Raw genomic sequence first — 16,641 nt, forward strand, 5'->3', positions numbered from 1 at the left:
TTTTTGAGGTCTGAAAAAATCAGGGTAAATCCAAACCCATACATCTCTAATTTAGAGTTGCCTGTATCTTTTGCTTGTGAAACCTCAATGCTATTCATAATGAAGACTTTCATAGTGCCAGAGCCATAACTAGACATTTTGGTGCCATGTGCCAGAAAGAGCATTGGTGCCCCCCTCCCAGTGCTTAAAGTGGGCCGGAACGGGGCGGAACTGCGTTCCGTCACTTCAAATTGAAGGCGGAACCAGTTCCGCCTCCGTCCGACCACTAGCGTCTGATCAGTGCACTTGGTAGCTTGCAGCACCCGCCAGCCAATCCTGGCTCATGGGCGGACCGGCTGCCAATAAAAAGAAAGCAAGGCTTTTTTTTTTCCAACTGGGTAAGCCTGTGAGCCAATCATGGCTCGCGCACCGCCAGCCAATGAGAAGCTGCCTAGTGGCATCTTCTCATTGGCTGGCGGTCCGCCAGCCGTGATTGGTGCACAATCGGCGCCATAATCAGATTCAAAGAGCGGCCTCTTCTTTTGATCAGCAGCAGGTCCGCAGGAATGGCTGACGGCTGCTGACAACGTCAAAGTTAAACCTCACTACAGCTGGGACCCACTGATGCACCCTGCTACTCCTCCGTCCCACTGACAGAGGTGTGCTCCCTCCTCTCTCCCGCATCTAGCAGTGTGCAGTCCCCGGATAGCCGCCTCCCTCCAGTGCAGTGCCTCCGGCTGTCCCAATCCCTATGATGCCGGTGGACAGCACATTTCACAGTTCAAGCTTGAGGCTTCTCTCACAAACAAGCAAATAAATAAACAATAATCATTGCACTGCGATGCAGGAGGACTGCCAGGCAGACCCATCGCAGTGCACTGATTATTGTTTATTTATTTGTTAGAGAAGCCTCAAGCTTGAACTGTGATCTGTGCTGCCGCGGCACAGCTCCGTGCAGCCCTTTCATTTTACAAGCAGTGCAGGGGACCAGGAAGCTCCCAAGAGCTTTTGCAGACACTCACTGCACTACTCATCGGCAGGAACTCCGTCTTCCTCGGCTCCAGTCCACAGCTGCCAGTGCCTCCCATCATTACACAGGTCAGATGTGTGTGAGCTGCTGCTGTCCCTGGGGAAGGAGGGAGAGGGGGAGTGTGTGTGTACTATCTGCAGTCCCAGCATATGTGTGTGTGTGTCATTTGCAGTCCCATTGTGTATATGTGTGTGTGTGTGTGTGTGTGTGTGGGGGGGGGGTGAGCATGTGTGTAATGTATTCTGCAGTTTGTGTGTGTGTGGGGGGGGGGACAGTCTGCGGTCCCAGTGTGTGTTTGTAATTTGCAGTCATGGTGTGGTGGGGCAGACTGCAGTCCCAGTGTGCGTGTGTATGTACAGTCTGCAGTCCCAGTGTGTGTGCGGGGGCATTTTATTTATATATCACACACACACACACACACACACACACACCCCATCCTACCAAATCCTATGTTTGCCCCTGCAGTGGACGATGAGGGTGCTGCTACAGGAGCTCGGAGTTGTTGCACTGCTGTTCGGGATCTTTCTGTGAGTACCGGGGGTGAGACCCCCTCGCTGTGTATATATAGTGATACTGCTCTGTATGTATCCAGCTGGGGTCCCCTACCCCCATCTTGGCTGTGCATTGGGTTACATGCTTCCCAGGTTGCAGGTGTAGTTTTAGGCTGGCTCAGTTTTTTCATTAACGTTAAAGTAACAGTGATGTAATTAGGTGTAATGGAGCGGATTTTTAATTGGGGGTACTATTGTGTGGCCACGCCCCTTAGTGAGGCCACACCCCCTTCTGCGGCGCGCGCCTACGGCGCGCAGGTGATAAAGGGGATGAGTTCCCCCACCTCTCCAGGACCACTTTAAGCCCTGCCCCCTCCCATATTTTAAATAGGGACAGCACATTAAAAAAGGGTGTGGTCTCATGGGGAAGGGCTTGGTCACAAAATAGTACCCCCATATTCAAATTATGCCACACAGTAGTGCCTCTTACTTACATTACACAGCATAGTAGTGCCTCTTATTCACATTGCACCACATTACACCGCACAGTAGTACTCCTTATATATGTTACACAACACACTAGAGCCTCATATTCACATTACGCAACATAGTAGTACCCCTTATACACGCAATGCCACACAGTACTGTCCCTTATACACGTTACACCACATAGTCGGTCCCCTTATACTCATTAGGCCACACATTAGAGTCCCTTATTAACATTACACTACACAGTAGTACCCCTTATACACATTATGCTGCACAGTAGTAGTGCCCCTTAGACATTATGCAAACACAGTAGTAGTGAGTGCCCCTTACACATAATGCCTACACAGTAGTAGTGCCCTTTAAACATTATGCCCATACGGTAGTAGTGCCTCTTACACATTATGACCACACAGTAGTGCCACTTATACATTATGCCCACACAGTAGTAGTGCCTCTTACACATTATGTCCACACAGAAGTAGTGACGCTTACACATTATGCCCACAGAGTAGTAACGCCGCTTACACATTCTGCCTACGCAGTAGTAGTGCCTATACAGAAAGCCCCCCTTCCCTGCAGTAGCAGATTTCTTCAAGGCTGTGTAACCCACTCAGTGAAGATATTCAGTGTCTTACTCCTGATGAATGTGCCTGCTCCTCTGGCTCCTCATCCTGGATATGCGTCATTCACAGTCAGTTAGAATAATTAGCGGAAAGCACATTGATTGGAGGCAGGTGGCAGGGAAGTGGACCTCGGGATGGGAAGGAGCATCAGCTTCATTTTTTCACTGTCTTAGCGCTCCCAGCCCTGATGGTGTACATTTCCACTAAGCCACCAAGTTCTGTACATAGCTTATGTTACCAGTACATTTAGCTGTTATTCTGAGTTACATTTGGTGCACCCTTTCCATGTATTCCTTGGGGTACATGTACTACAAGGTGAGGAACCCTACAATACTACTTTGTTTATATCTATTTTATCAAATTTCAGTTTAGTACAGAAGTTGAAATTATTGTCTTTCACCAAGACACAGAAATACACGATGAGAAGCAAACCCAGAATGTGGCATGGATTAGAGAAGTGTCTTGTCTGCCCAAGAATTACGCAATGGAAGAAAACAAACACCATTATGAGAAACTGTATTTGCTAAATTTATTTAAGGATGTACGTGATAAATAAGGGGATTTCCCACCACATAGGTAAGAGTCATACAGAACCACCAATATACAGCATATACTAACTCACAGTCAATTTATGTATGTACATAGTTACCTATAGCAACAATTTATTTAATTTTCTGACTAAGTTTTTTAATTTTCTGACAAGTCTTCTATTATCTCCTTCAAAAATTCTATATACTACTATACTATATTGCACTATACTATACTCTACAATAAATGTGCTTTCTTGTATACAAAAGTGGGGCCAAGACAATGAACATCATAGCCAGCGATACACAACCCATCTTAGTAACTGTGAAACATCAGATCATGGTCACACGTCCCAACAGTTCTGATTCACAGGTCATGAAAGGGGCAGAGTTTCAGTACTACGTAGTATGCATGTTGCACATCAAAAAGGTTGTTTAGGCATCTAATAATCCAGGAGCATGGTCCAAAATACTGTTAGAGCTCACCAAATTGACTTGTTGAAATCTACCAGAAGATCTTTTATTCATGGTCTCAGCATTACTACATCCAGTCCACATTCAGCATGAAAACCTCAGTCTTCCATTATAGACTTGTTTCTGCCACCTGAAAGAACAACATTTTCCCACAGTTGCTTCCATTTTGCCATGTTACTTAATCCAAGGTCATGCTATTGTAAATTAGAGATGAGAGACCTGGGTACAGAAGATAGACATTAAAAGAATAGGCAGTCATTAGGTCTACACCATAGGTTCGACATGCTCAAAAGGTCGACACAAAAAAATATTTTGGGTGTTATTTTGTTTTATTGAAACATTTTTTTTTTCCCAAATGTGTTGAAAAGCATCCCCTTGCGGGTTCGCTTCGCTCACCGCACTTCGTGCTTGGTGGCTCCCTTCGATTCGCTCGCCACAAGGTTACTAATGGTAATAGCTTTTGACATGGATCTAATAGCTTTAGACAATGCAGCAAAAGTTGCAAGTGAAAAAAAAAAATGCGTCGACCATATGTCAATCTTTTGACTGTCGACCTTTTGACTATCTATCTATTAACCACCATCCGAGAGACCCACCCCAAGTATTCATTTTATTTTCCTTATCACCTTCATTGTGTTGTCATGTTGCTCTTGGTTTTGCATTTCGTCTAAAATTGGAAATTTTATTAAAATAGTCAAATAACTCCTAAAATCATTTTGAGATTTTTCTTGCGTTTAAAATAGTATTATATAATTTACATTCATTTACAATCTGATTTGTAATGACTGTCTCAAATTTAGCAACATTGGTGGTCATTCCGAGTTGTTCGCTCGTTGCTGATTTTCGCTATGCTGCGATTTGTTGCTAAATGCACATGCGCATGGTACGCAGAGCGCATGTGCTAAGTTATTTAACACAAAACTTAGTAGATTTGCAGGTGTTCTTGTGGCGCTTTTCAGTCGCACTGCTGATCGGTGAATGATTGACAGGAAAGGGGTGTTTTTGGGTGGTAACTGAGCGTTTTCCGGGAGTGTGCTAAAAACGCAGGCATGTCAGGGAAAAATGCGGGAGTGTCTGGAGAAACGGGGGAGTGGCTGGCCGAACGCAGGGCGTGTTTGTGACGTCAAACCAGGAACTAAACGGACTGAGCTGATCGCAATCTAGGAGTAGGTCTGGATCTTCTCAGAAACTGCAAGAAAATATTCAGTAGCAGTTCTGCTAATCTTTCGTTCGCTATTCTGCTAAGCTAAGATACACTCCCAGAGGGCGGCGGCCTAACGTTTGCAATGCTGCTAAAAGCAGCTAGCGAGCGAACAACTCGGAATGACCACCCTTGTGTTTGATTTAGAGTTGGATGTAAGTACAACACAGGTTTGCAAAAAACGCTTAATTTTATTATAGCAGACAAAATGGGAATTTAGTAAATCTGACTTGCGCATGCAAGTCAAATTTAAAACAGTTTATCTCAATTCTTGTAATGATCCACGTGAAATCCTCAACCATAAATAATTTTTTTTAATTATGAAAACTGAAAGAAAAGAACTGACAGCAGTGCCTCCTAGTGCAATAGTATATAAACACCACCAGTGTGTGTTTATTCAAATAAAGGTGGACCCATACCAAATGAATAATTTTTAAACAGCTTATCTCAAGTTTTGTAAAGGTCCATATGAAGTCCTAAATCACGTAAAGTAAAAACCAAAAAAAATAATTTTAATACAAATCCAAAGTACATAGAAAACATAAAAAGACAATTACATAAAAAAGAACAGGAACATAAGCGAATGCCCATACATTAAAATAGAGAAAAGACTTATCTAAATAACAGCATACGTCAAAGATATTCTTTACACACCTGTGATGTTAGTGTATTAGAATGCTTACTATTTGTAGACAGTCCCTTACTAACATGTGTAAGCCTGAAACTTCAGTGATGATCCCTAGGACCAGGGGGATGCTGGGAAGTGGGTGGTCCAGTGTGCAGTGTGTCTGGAGTTGGTGATGGACTAAAAAGCACAGCAGTGAACTCACATGTCTCTGTGTCCTGATGACTGGATTTACAAACATATGAACAAAACATGGTGTCAGAAGAAGTTTAACTTTGACTGCTAGTGCTCTCAGAGTGTGACAGAATCCTGCAGAAGTCTGTAAGGCTGTGATACTCAGTGTCTGCAAAGCCTGCCGTGTGCTCCTCTCTTCAAACAGTGAGTAACTATGGATAAACTGGCTCCTCCAACCGGCATGCTGATGTCTGGTAACTTGTCTGAAAACTGGAAAAGATTTAAGCAAAGGTTTAATATATATCTTGCTGTATGTGGAGCTGATACAGAGGCTGACAAAACGAAGGCATCCATTTTCCTCCATGTGATAGGAGAGGATGTACTGGACATTTATAATAGCTTTTGTCACAACTGAGGGCCTGAGCTGACGGGAGGCAGCCTCAGTTGTAGGGGCTGAGGTGTAGAGAAACCTGGGAGGTTGTATCAGACCCCTGGACATGTAAGTTACACGTAGGAAGATTGCCCGAAGGCGTGACCACGACAACCAGGATAAAAGTCAATGATGTTTATTTGACAAAACTCCATGCAACACAGCAGCAATAAAAGAGAAACATAAAATCAGTAGTTAAATAACACAGTTCCTGGGTACTACAGGATGGCAATGGCCACAGGGCTCTGGTAGTATGAGGCAGTTCTTATTATCCTCTAGATGGAAAGTCCTTACCAGGCCCGACTGTAGTAATGGAGATAGCCCAGGATCATACCAGCTGATGTTCCATGGGAAGCTGGGCTGCTGTAGATAAAGTGGCTGCTGTGGGTACTGGTTGGAACCAGACAGATGTAGACACGGAGTGGATTACTGGATGGAACCAGCCAAATAATAAATGAAGCTTGAGAGCGATGAAATATGAATGATATATGGAGCTTGAGAGCGGTGAAATAATAGTACCGGTGGTAAATGGAAATCTGCAGAAATGGTACCGGCACTTTAAGAAGAGCTGATCTCTGCTGGAAGCTAAGTGCTGGAAGCAGGTGAATCTGTAGCTGGAAACAGATGAGTCCCAGAGGACTGGAAAGTCAGGCTGCACCGCAGGTGGTAGACTGGAGCGGGTCTCTTTAGTTGAAGCTTGGAGACAGGAACTGGAACCTGGAAAACAACCACAGGAGAGAGACAGACCGGAACTAGGTTTGACAACCAAAGCACTGACGCCTTCCTTGCTCAGGCACAGAATACTTATACCTGCAGCAAGGAAGGGATTGGCTAGGCAATTATGCAGATTTCAATGGAGCAACGGATTGGTGGGAATTGAACAGGTGACAGAATCCAACATGGCTGCGCCCATGTAGTCACTTGGAGGGAAAGTTGGTTTGGTATTCCATGTGAGAACTTAGCAGCAATGGCGGCGCCGGCCGCAGAGGACAGGAGACGCCAGACTGATGACTGCACACTAGAACCACGCGGACAACAGCGGAGGCCGCGGCTGGCATGAGGCGCCACTCTGATATCCTGTATACTGAAACACAGGAGCGCCGGCGGAGGCCGCGGAGGACGGGAGACGCCATTCAGGAAGTAAACATGGCGCCGCTGTGACAGCGTCTCAGGATGACAGGAGTGGGAAGCAGAATGTGGACATCAGTATTACAGATGAAATCCGGCCCTGGAACGCTGAGCCAGCCTCAGGAGACATCTGAAAGGCAAGTAATGGCGTCCAGATACCCGGATCGTGACAGCACCCCCCCCCCCCTTTAGGAGTGGCCCCAGGACACTTCTTCGGCTTTTGAGGAAACTTGGAGTGGAAATTCCGGACCAAGGCAGGAGCATGGACATCTGAAGCATTGGTCCAAGAGCGTTCCTCAGAACCATAGCCCTTCCAGTCAATGAGATACTGTAATTGACCGTAACGGTGACGTGAGTCCAGAATCTTGGCAACTTCATACTCAACTTCTCGTTGAGTCTGGACTTTCGGAGCCAGAGGAAGTGCAGAATGAAACCGATTCAGGATCAGCGGTTTCAACAGAGAAACATGGAATGTTCTAGGTATTTTTAAGAAGGGAGGTAACTGAAGTCTGTAAGCAACAGGATTGATGACTTGTTCAATTTTGAAAGGACCGATGTAACGAGGTGCAAACTTCATGCTGGGAATTCTTAACCTCAAATTCTTCGTAGACAACCACACACGATCACCCACCTTGAGAGCAGGAACCGCTCTACGCTTCTTATCAGCAAACTTCTTGTACCTGAACGATGCTTTGAGCAGAGCCGCTCGTACATTCTTCCAGTTGTTTGCAAACTGACGCAAGGTGATATCCACTGCTGGAACAGAAGTTGCTGGAAGCGGTTGGAATTCTGGAACTTTAGGGTGGAAGCCATAGTTAGTGAAGAATGGTGTCGAAGAAGATGAGGAATGATTGGTTGTTATGGCAGAACTCGGCCCAGGGAAGTTGTTGAACCCAGTCATCTTGAGAGGAAGACACATAGATGCGGAGGAAGGCCTCCAAGTCCTAATTCACCCTCTCAGTTTGACCATTGGTCTGAGGATGGTAAGCTGTGGAAAACTTTAGTTCGACTTGGAGGGCTTGACACAAACTTCGCCAGAATTTGGCTACGAATTGTTCTCCTCGATCTGAGATGATCTCTTCAGGAAGACCGTGGAGTCGGAAGATCTCTTGTATGAACACTTGAGCCAACTTGGAAGCTGACGGAAGACCGGTGAGAGGAATGAAATGTGCCATCTTGGTGAACCGGTCAACTACCACCCAGATGGTATTGAACTTGTTGCACATAGGCAGGTCTGTAACAAAGTCCATCGACAAATGGGTCCACGGTCGACGGGGAACAGATAATGGAACCAGTTGCCCCGCAGGAGACTGGCGGGATACTTTGTGTTGGGCACACTTTGGGCAAGATGCAATAAACTCCATGACGTCCTTCTTCAGAGTTGGCCACCAGTAGGACCTAGAGATAAACTCAAGGGTTTTTGAATGCCTGTATGTCCGGCAAAACGGGAAGCATGGGCCCAATGCATGAGCTTCTTCCTTAACACCGGCTTCACAAAACTTTTCCCTGGTGGGGGCGTAGAGTCCATCCCTACCGTGGAGAATGCCAACGGATTAATAATAGGATACTTGTCTGAAGACTCTGACTCATTTTCTTGCTCCCAAGAGCGGGAAAGGGCATCGGCCTTGCGATTCTGAGAGCCCGGACAGAACTGGAGTTTAAAGTCGAACCTGGAAAAGAAAAGTGCCCATCGGGCTTGACGAGGGTTAAGACATTGTGCGCTTTTCAGATATAAAAGATTCTTGTGGTCGGTAAGTATAGTGATTGAATGAGAAGCTCCCTCCAACAGATATCTCCACTCCTCTAGAGCGAGCTTGATGGCTAGCAACTCCTGGTCGCCAATGGCATAGTTGCGCTCAGCTGGGGAGAACTTCCGGGAGAAGAAACTGCAAGGATGTAGATGGCCATCTTTAGCCCTCTGGGATAACACTGCTCCTACTCCAACGGAGGAGGCATCCACCTCTAAGATGAAAGGAGAGTCGATGTCGGGCTGTTTCAGAACTGATGCAGAGATGAACAGTTGTTTTAATAGATGAAAAGCTTGCGTAGCTTCTTCAGACCACTTGGACGGATTAGCACCCTTCTTAGTCAACGCAGTGATAGGCGCCACAATGGTGGAAAAGTCTCGTATAAACTTTCTGTAATAATTGGCGAACCCTAAGAACCTCTGGACCCCTTTGAGGGTTAAGGGTATCGGCCAATTCTGGATTGCTTGTAGTTTCTCAGGATCCATCTTTAGTCCGGAACCGGACACAATGTAACCTAGAAACGGAATGGATTTGACTTCAAAGACACATTTCTCTAATTTGCAATAGAGATGATTGACACGGAGACGGGACAGAACCTCCTTTACCCAGAAACGATGTTCCTCTAGATTATTGGCAAAGATAAGGATATCATCTAGATAGACCACGACATGGCGGTATAAGATGTCTCGGAAGATCTCATTCACGAAATGCTGGAAGACAGCTGGAGCATTGCTCAATCCGAAGGGCATGACGAGGTACTCATAATGTCCGTCACGGGTGTTAAAGGCGGTCTTACACTCGTCACCCTCACGGATCCGGATGAGATTGTAGGCACCCCTCAAATCCAACTTTGTAAAGATGGTTGCTCCGCTAACTCTATCGAAGAGCTCTGTATTCAGGGGTAAAGGATAACGGTTCTTGACGGTAATGTCGTTCAAACCTCTGTAGTCGATGCACGGACGCAGGCCACCGTCTTTCTTCTTTACGAAAAAGAAGCCTGCACCAGCTGGAGAAGAAGAAGATCGAATAAAACCCTTCGACAGATTCTATTTGATGTACTCCTCCATGGAATGCGTTTCTGGTAAGGACAACGGATAAGTTCGGCCTCGAGGTGGAACCTTCCCTGGGATGAGATCAATTGGACAGTCCCATTCCCTATGAGGAGGAAGGACATCAGCAGAAGCTTTACTGAACACGTCCGTGTAGTTTTGATATGGAGGAGGTGGAACATCAGATGACCTGGAGGAGGAAGAACAAACAGGAAGTACTTTAAACAAACATGTCTCAGCACAGGAGGGACCCCATGCCAGTATTTGCGTAGTCGTCCAGTCAATCGATGGATTGTGGAGACGGAGCCATGGAAGGCCCAAAACCACTGGATGTGTGGCTCTTGGAATCACTAGAAAATAAATAAATTCTGAATGAAGAACTCCCACTCTCAGACGAACTGGTAGAGTACTTAGAGAAATAACTGTGTCAAAAATCTTACTGCCATCCACGGCAGTCAAGGAAATGGACGAGGGTAGTTTCTCGGTGGGTAGGGACCACCGTTTAACATAGGCTTCAGTCATGAAATTCCCAGCTGCTCCGGAATCTAGGAGGGCAATGACGTTCCTGTAACGTTGAGCAATTTGAAGCGAGACTGGGAGGTTACAATCATGAGGAGATGGAGAGGAGATCATTACTCCTAGCCGGCCCTCTCCCTGGCGAGCTAGGATTTGAAGTTTCCCGAATGTTTGGGACAGGCATTGATGGTGTGAGACGGAGCTGCACAGTAGAGACAGAGAGACTCAGAAAGACGTCTTCGGCGCTCAGCAGGAGATAGACGGGAACGACCAATTTGCATGGGCTCATCTTTGGATGGAGACGGTTGACGAGGAGGAGGAGCAGAATATTTTGGAGCAGATGATCTTCCTCGCTCAGTTGCTCTTTCTCTGAACCGTAGATCAACTTTCGTGCATAGTGAGATTAGCTCATCCAACTTAGAGGGTAAGTCTCTGGTAGCTAACTCATCCTTGATGCGCTCTGATAAGCCATGCCAGAATGCAGCATACAGGGCCTTGTCGTTCCATGCCAGTTCGGATGCCAGGATCTTGAACTGTATAAGATACTGTCCCACAGTACGCGATCCCTGGCGTAAATGAAGAATCTCAGATGAAGCTGAAGTTACCCGGCCTGGCTCGTCGAAGATGCGCCTGAATGTTGTTACAAAATCAGTATAGGAGGACAGCAGGGTATCAGACTTCTCCCATAACGGTGATGCCCAGTCAAGGGCTGAGCCACTGAGAAGAGAAATAATGTAGGCAATTTTAGTACGATCACTGGGGAAATTGCCAGGTTGTAGCTCAAAATGGATTTCACACTGGTTGAGAAATTCCCTGCAGAATCTTGGAGAACCGTCAAATTTTGCTGGCGTTGGAAGATGAAGACGTGGAGCAGAAATGGGTAAGGTGGGTGGGGTTACAGCTGGAGTCACTGTGGGTGACGCACTGGATGCGCCTGATCCTCGGAGGGTTGTCTGAATCCCATCCAGCCGAGTAGATAGATCCTGGAGACAGCGGATGATGTGGCCCTGTGCAGCCTCCTGATGTTCGAGTCTGGCTGCCAGTTCTTGCATCGGCCTAGCCGCTTGAACCTGGTCTCCGGCTTGATTCATTTGGTCAGTGCTTACTGTCACAACTGAGGGCCTGAGCTGACGGGAGGCAGCCTCAGTTGTAGGGGCTGAGGTGTAGAGAAACCTGGGAGGTTGTATCAGACCCCTGGACATGTAAGTTACACGTAGGAAGATTGCCCGAAGGCGTGACCACGACAACCAGGATAAAAGTCAATGATGTTTATTTGACAAAACTCCATGCAACACAGCAGCAATAAAAGAGAAACATAAAATCAGTACTTAAATAACACAGTTCCTGGGTACTACAGGATGGCAATGGCCACAGGGCTCTATTAGTATGAGGCAGTTCTTATTATCCTCTAGATGGAAAGTCCTTACCAGGCCCGACTGTAGTAATAGAGATAGCCCAGGATCATACCAGCTGATGTTCCATGGGAAGCTGGGCTGCTGTAGATAAAGTGGCTGCTGTGGGTACTGGTTGGAACCAGACAGATGTAGACACGGAGTGGATTACTAGATGGAACCAGCCAAATAATAAATGAAGCTTGAGAGCGATGAAATATGAATGATATATGGAGCTTGAGAGCAGTGAAATAATAGTACCGGTGGTAAATGGAAATCTGCAGAAATGGTACCGGCACTTTAAGAAGAGCTGATCTCTGCTGGAAGCTAAGTGCTGGAAGCAGGTGAATCTGTAGCTGGAAACAGATGAGTCCCAGAGGACTGGAGAGTCAGGCTGCACCGCAGGTGGTAGACTGGAGCGGGTCTCTTTAGTGGAAGCTTGGAGACAGGAACTGGAACCTGGAAAACAACCACAGGAGAGAGACAGACTGGAACTAGGTTTGACAACCAAAGCACTGACGCCTTCCTTGCTCAGGCACAGAATACTTATACCTGCAGCAAGGAAGGGATTGGCTAGGCAATTATGCAGATTTCAATGGCGCAACGGATTGGTGGGAATTGAACAGGTGACAGAATCCAACATGGCTGCGCCCATGTAGTCACTTGGAGGGAAAGTTGGTTTAGTAATACATGTGAGAACTTAGCAGCAATAGCGGCGCCGGCCGCAGAGGACAGGAGACGCCAGACCGATGACTGCACACTAGAACCACGCGGACAACAGCGGAGGCCGCGGCTGGCATGAGGCGCCACTCTGATATCCTGTATACTGAAACACAGGAACGGCGGCGGAGGCCGCGGAGGACGGGAGACGCCATTCAGGAAGTAAACATGGCGCCGCTGTGACAGCGTCTCAGGATGACAGGAGTGGGAAGCAGAATGTGGACATAAGTATTACAGATGAAATCCGGCCCTGGAACGCTGAGCCAGCCTCAGGAGACATCTGAAAGGCAAGTAATGGCGTCCAGATACCCGCATCGTGACAGCTTTCAGTTTGATGAGGGGCAGAATATGGTGCTATCTTCTATAATGCAAAAGTTTGAAGATTACTTTGTGCCAAGGAAAAATGTGTCATATGAAAGATATAAGTTTTTCACATGTGATCAGAAGTCTGTAGATGGATTTGATCAATATGTTACAGAGCTGCAATCACTCAGTAAAACCTGTGAGTTTGGTGATTTAAAGGATTCACTGATTAGAGATCGTATTGTCTGTTGAATACCTGATAATGGACTCAGAGAGAGATTGCTGAGAGAGCAAGACCTAACACTAGATAAGGCAGTGACTATGTTCAGATCTGCAGAAATAACTAGATTTCAAGCCAAAAAGTTATACAAGGAAGTTGATGCTGCTGTCCATGTAGTGCAGAACACAGAGCCAAGCAAACCTCCATTCTCAAGAATGAAGCAGTCTAAGCCACAGTCTAATAAGGAAATGTGTAGTAGATGTGGAAATGCTCACAATCCTAAAATGTGCCCTGCTTATGGTAAAACCTGCATGAAATGTGGTAGACTTAATCATTTTGCCAAATGCTGTAAAATGAAAAGGGAAACAAGCAATGTGCATGCTGTTAAACAAACAGGAATTCTTTGTGGATTGCATTGAACTTTGCAGTGCAGATAAGAAAGAATGGATTGTCCCTTTAAATGTAAACGAGATTGTCATTCCCTTTAAGCTTGATACTGGCGCGCAGGTGAATTTAATATCGTTTCAAGACTATAAGACTTTTAGAGTAAAACCTAAAATTCATCCAGCCAAAGTGAAAGTTACAGGGTACACTGGGGAGGAAATTCATATGAAAGGTACATGCTTAGTGACACTGAAATATAAGGGACAACAGTTTAAAACATCTCTACTGATTGTGGATAAAAATATGCAACCGATTCTAGGATTAAGTTCCTGTGAGAAACTAAGCTTGCTAAAGAAAGTTTTTATGGTGACATCACAAGTAGAAGATGACTGCAAATCGATATTTACAGAATACAGAGACTTGTTTGAAGGTCTAGGTTGTTTGCCTGGAGAGCATAAAATAAATATAGACACGCAAGTTTCTTCAGTGATACTCCCCTGTAGAAAAGTGCCATTTGCACTGAGAGAAAAACTGAAACACGAGTTAAATCGCATGGAAGCCTTGGGTGTGATACAGAAAGTTGATGAGCCTACTGAATGGGTAAGCTCCTTAGTAATTGTTGAAAAGAAAAATGGACAACTCAGAATATGTCTAGACCCCAGAGATTTAAACAAAGCTATTAAACGAGAACATTTCAAACTACCAACCAGAGATGAAATCATGTCGCAATTTGCGGGAGCAAAATGGTTCAGTAAATTGGACGCATCTTCAGGATTCTGGCAAATGAAGCTAGATGAGGCCAGCTCAAAGCTTTGTACATTTAATACACCAGAAGGTCGATACAGATTTCTTCGACTGTCGTATGGAATATTGTCTGCTCCAGAAGTATATCACAAAAAGATACACATGATTTTTGAACATATTCCAGGTGTTGAAACAATGATGGATGACATTATTGTCTGGGGATCTACAAAGGAAGAACATGATTCTAGATTGAGACAAGTAATGGAACTTGTCAAGAAAGTGAATCTAAAGCTAAACAAGGACAAATGTGAATTTGGCGTGAATACACTTACCTTTATGGGTGACGTGGTCTCGGATCAAGGTATAAAACCAGACCCAAGGAAAATATCAGCCATAGTGAACATGGAACGTCCTAACAACAAAGACGACGTCAGAAGATTCCTAGGAATGATTACTTACTTAGGAAAGTTTATTTCTCAACTCTCTGAACGAACAGCCTCTCTTAGATGGTTGTTGGACAAAGATAACGAGTGGATGTGGTCACATGAACAAGAAGAAAGTTGGCAAAACTTGAAACAGATCATTACAGAGCAACCAGTGCTAAAATTCTTTGATCCTGCGAAAAGAATACGAATTTCAGCAGATGCTTCGCAATTTGGCCTAGGCTCAGTGCTGTTACAAGAACATGAGAATACATGGCAACCAGTAATCTATGCATCAAGAGCACTGACAAGTGCTGAAACAAGGTATGCTCAGATAGAAAAAGAACTTCTAGCGATCACATATGCATGTGAGCGATTTCATCAGTTTGTGTATGGTCAAACATTTACAGTGGAAACTGACCTGACCACAAACCATTGGTAGCTATCATGACTAAATCATTACATGACTGTCCCATGAGAATTCAACGAATGCTTATCAGACTACAGAAATGTGATGTAAACTTGCTGTACTGTCCCGGCAAATACATTTACATCGCTGATACACTTTCTCGTGCTGTGGACAAAAGTGAAGGTTCCAAAAGTCTGATGGATGAAGAGATAGAAGCCTATGTTAATTTGACCGTGGCTTCTCTACCAGTGTCTCTTGCAAGACAAGAACAGATTAGGAAAGAAACTGAGACAGATGACACAATGAAAGTGTTGAAAGATATCATTCTGAAAGGTTGGCCAAAAACATGCGTGTCCGCTATTTATCCATGATTACTGGATGTACCGCAGTGACCTTACAGTTGTCGATGGTATTATTTACAAAGGCAATAAGTTTGTCATACCTGCACGACTAAGAAAAACTATGCTGTGCAAGATACATGAAGGCCACTTAGGAGAAGAAAAATGTAAGCGGAGAGCGCGTGAAGTTATGTATTGGCCAAGAATGAACCAAGACATAGCACAGACTACAACTACATGTGAATTATGTCTTACGTATAGACCGAAACAACAAGTCGAGCCACTGAGTCCTCACGCAGTGCCAGAGAGACCGTACCAGAAAGTTGGTGCAGATTTGTTTGATTGTAATGTGAAAACATACATTGTCGTGACTGATTATTACTCTAACTACCCTGAGGTGAAGACACTACATACAACTACTAGTATAGCCGTAATCAATCTTTGCAAGGCATGGTGTTCCTATGGAAGTGTTCACTGACAATGGTCCTCAGTTTTCCAGTGCTGAATTTAGACAATTTGCTGATGATTGGGAATTTGTCCATACTACGTCAAGTCCCCACTATCCACGCTCAAATGGGTTGGTGGAAAGTTCAGTAAAAACTGTAAAGAGTCTCATGAAAAAAGCTCAAGAAGGTAAAGAAGATTTCTACAAAAGTCTTTTAATCTACCGCAGTACACCTTTACAGAATGGACTTTCTCCTGCACAAATGCTGATGGGAAGGAGGATTAGAACAAATCTCCTGATACACGATGAACTGCTTAATACACATAACTCAGCTTTGGTCAGACTGAGTAAGGAACGTCAACAGGTGAAACAGAAACTGTTCCATGACAGGCGAGCAAAAAGCTTATCTGATCTAAAATCGGGTGACCAAGTCCGTCTCAGAGATCACGAGAAAGGTATTTGGGGGAAGAAAGGTATTGTGCAAGCACAAGTAACACCAAGATCTTGTACTATACGTACAGAGCGTGGAACGGAAGTAAGAAGAAATCGGGTGGATTTAAGATCTCGACTCAACCTAACCATAATGAAGACAACATGACTGAAGAATACCCTTCATCTGACATGTATGATGATCCTGATAATGGTGAACAAACCACGATTCTAGAAAGGTCCAACATGGTCGATGAAACACAGACTGTGTATGAAAGACCCAAAAGGGAAATACGCAGACCTGAGAGACTCATTGAAACGTGTTAGATGATGTTCTTAATATGACGTTGTT

The sequence above is a fragment of the Pseudophryne corroboree genome, chromosome 1 (genome assembly GCF_028390025.1).
Source record: "Pseudophryne corroboree isolate aPseCor3 chromosome 1, aPseCor3.hap2, whole genome shotgun sequence".
NCBI classification, from domain to species: Eukaryota; Metazoa; Chordata; class Amphibia; order Anura; family Myobatrachidae; genus Pseudophryne; species Pseudophryne corroboree.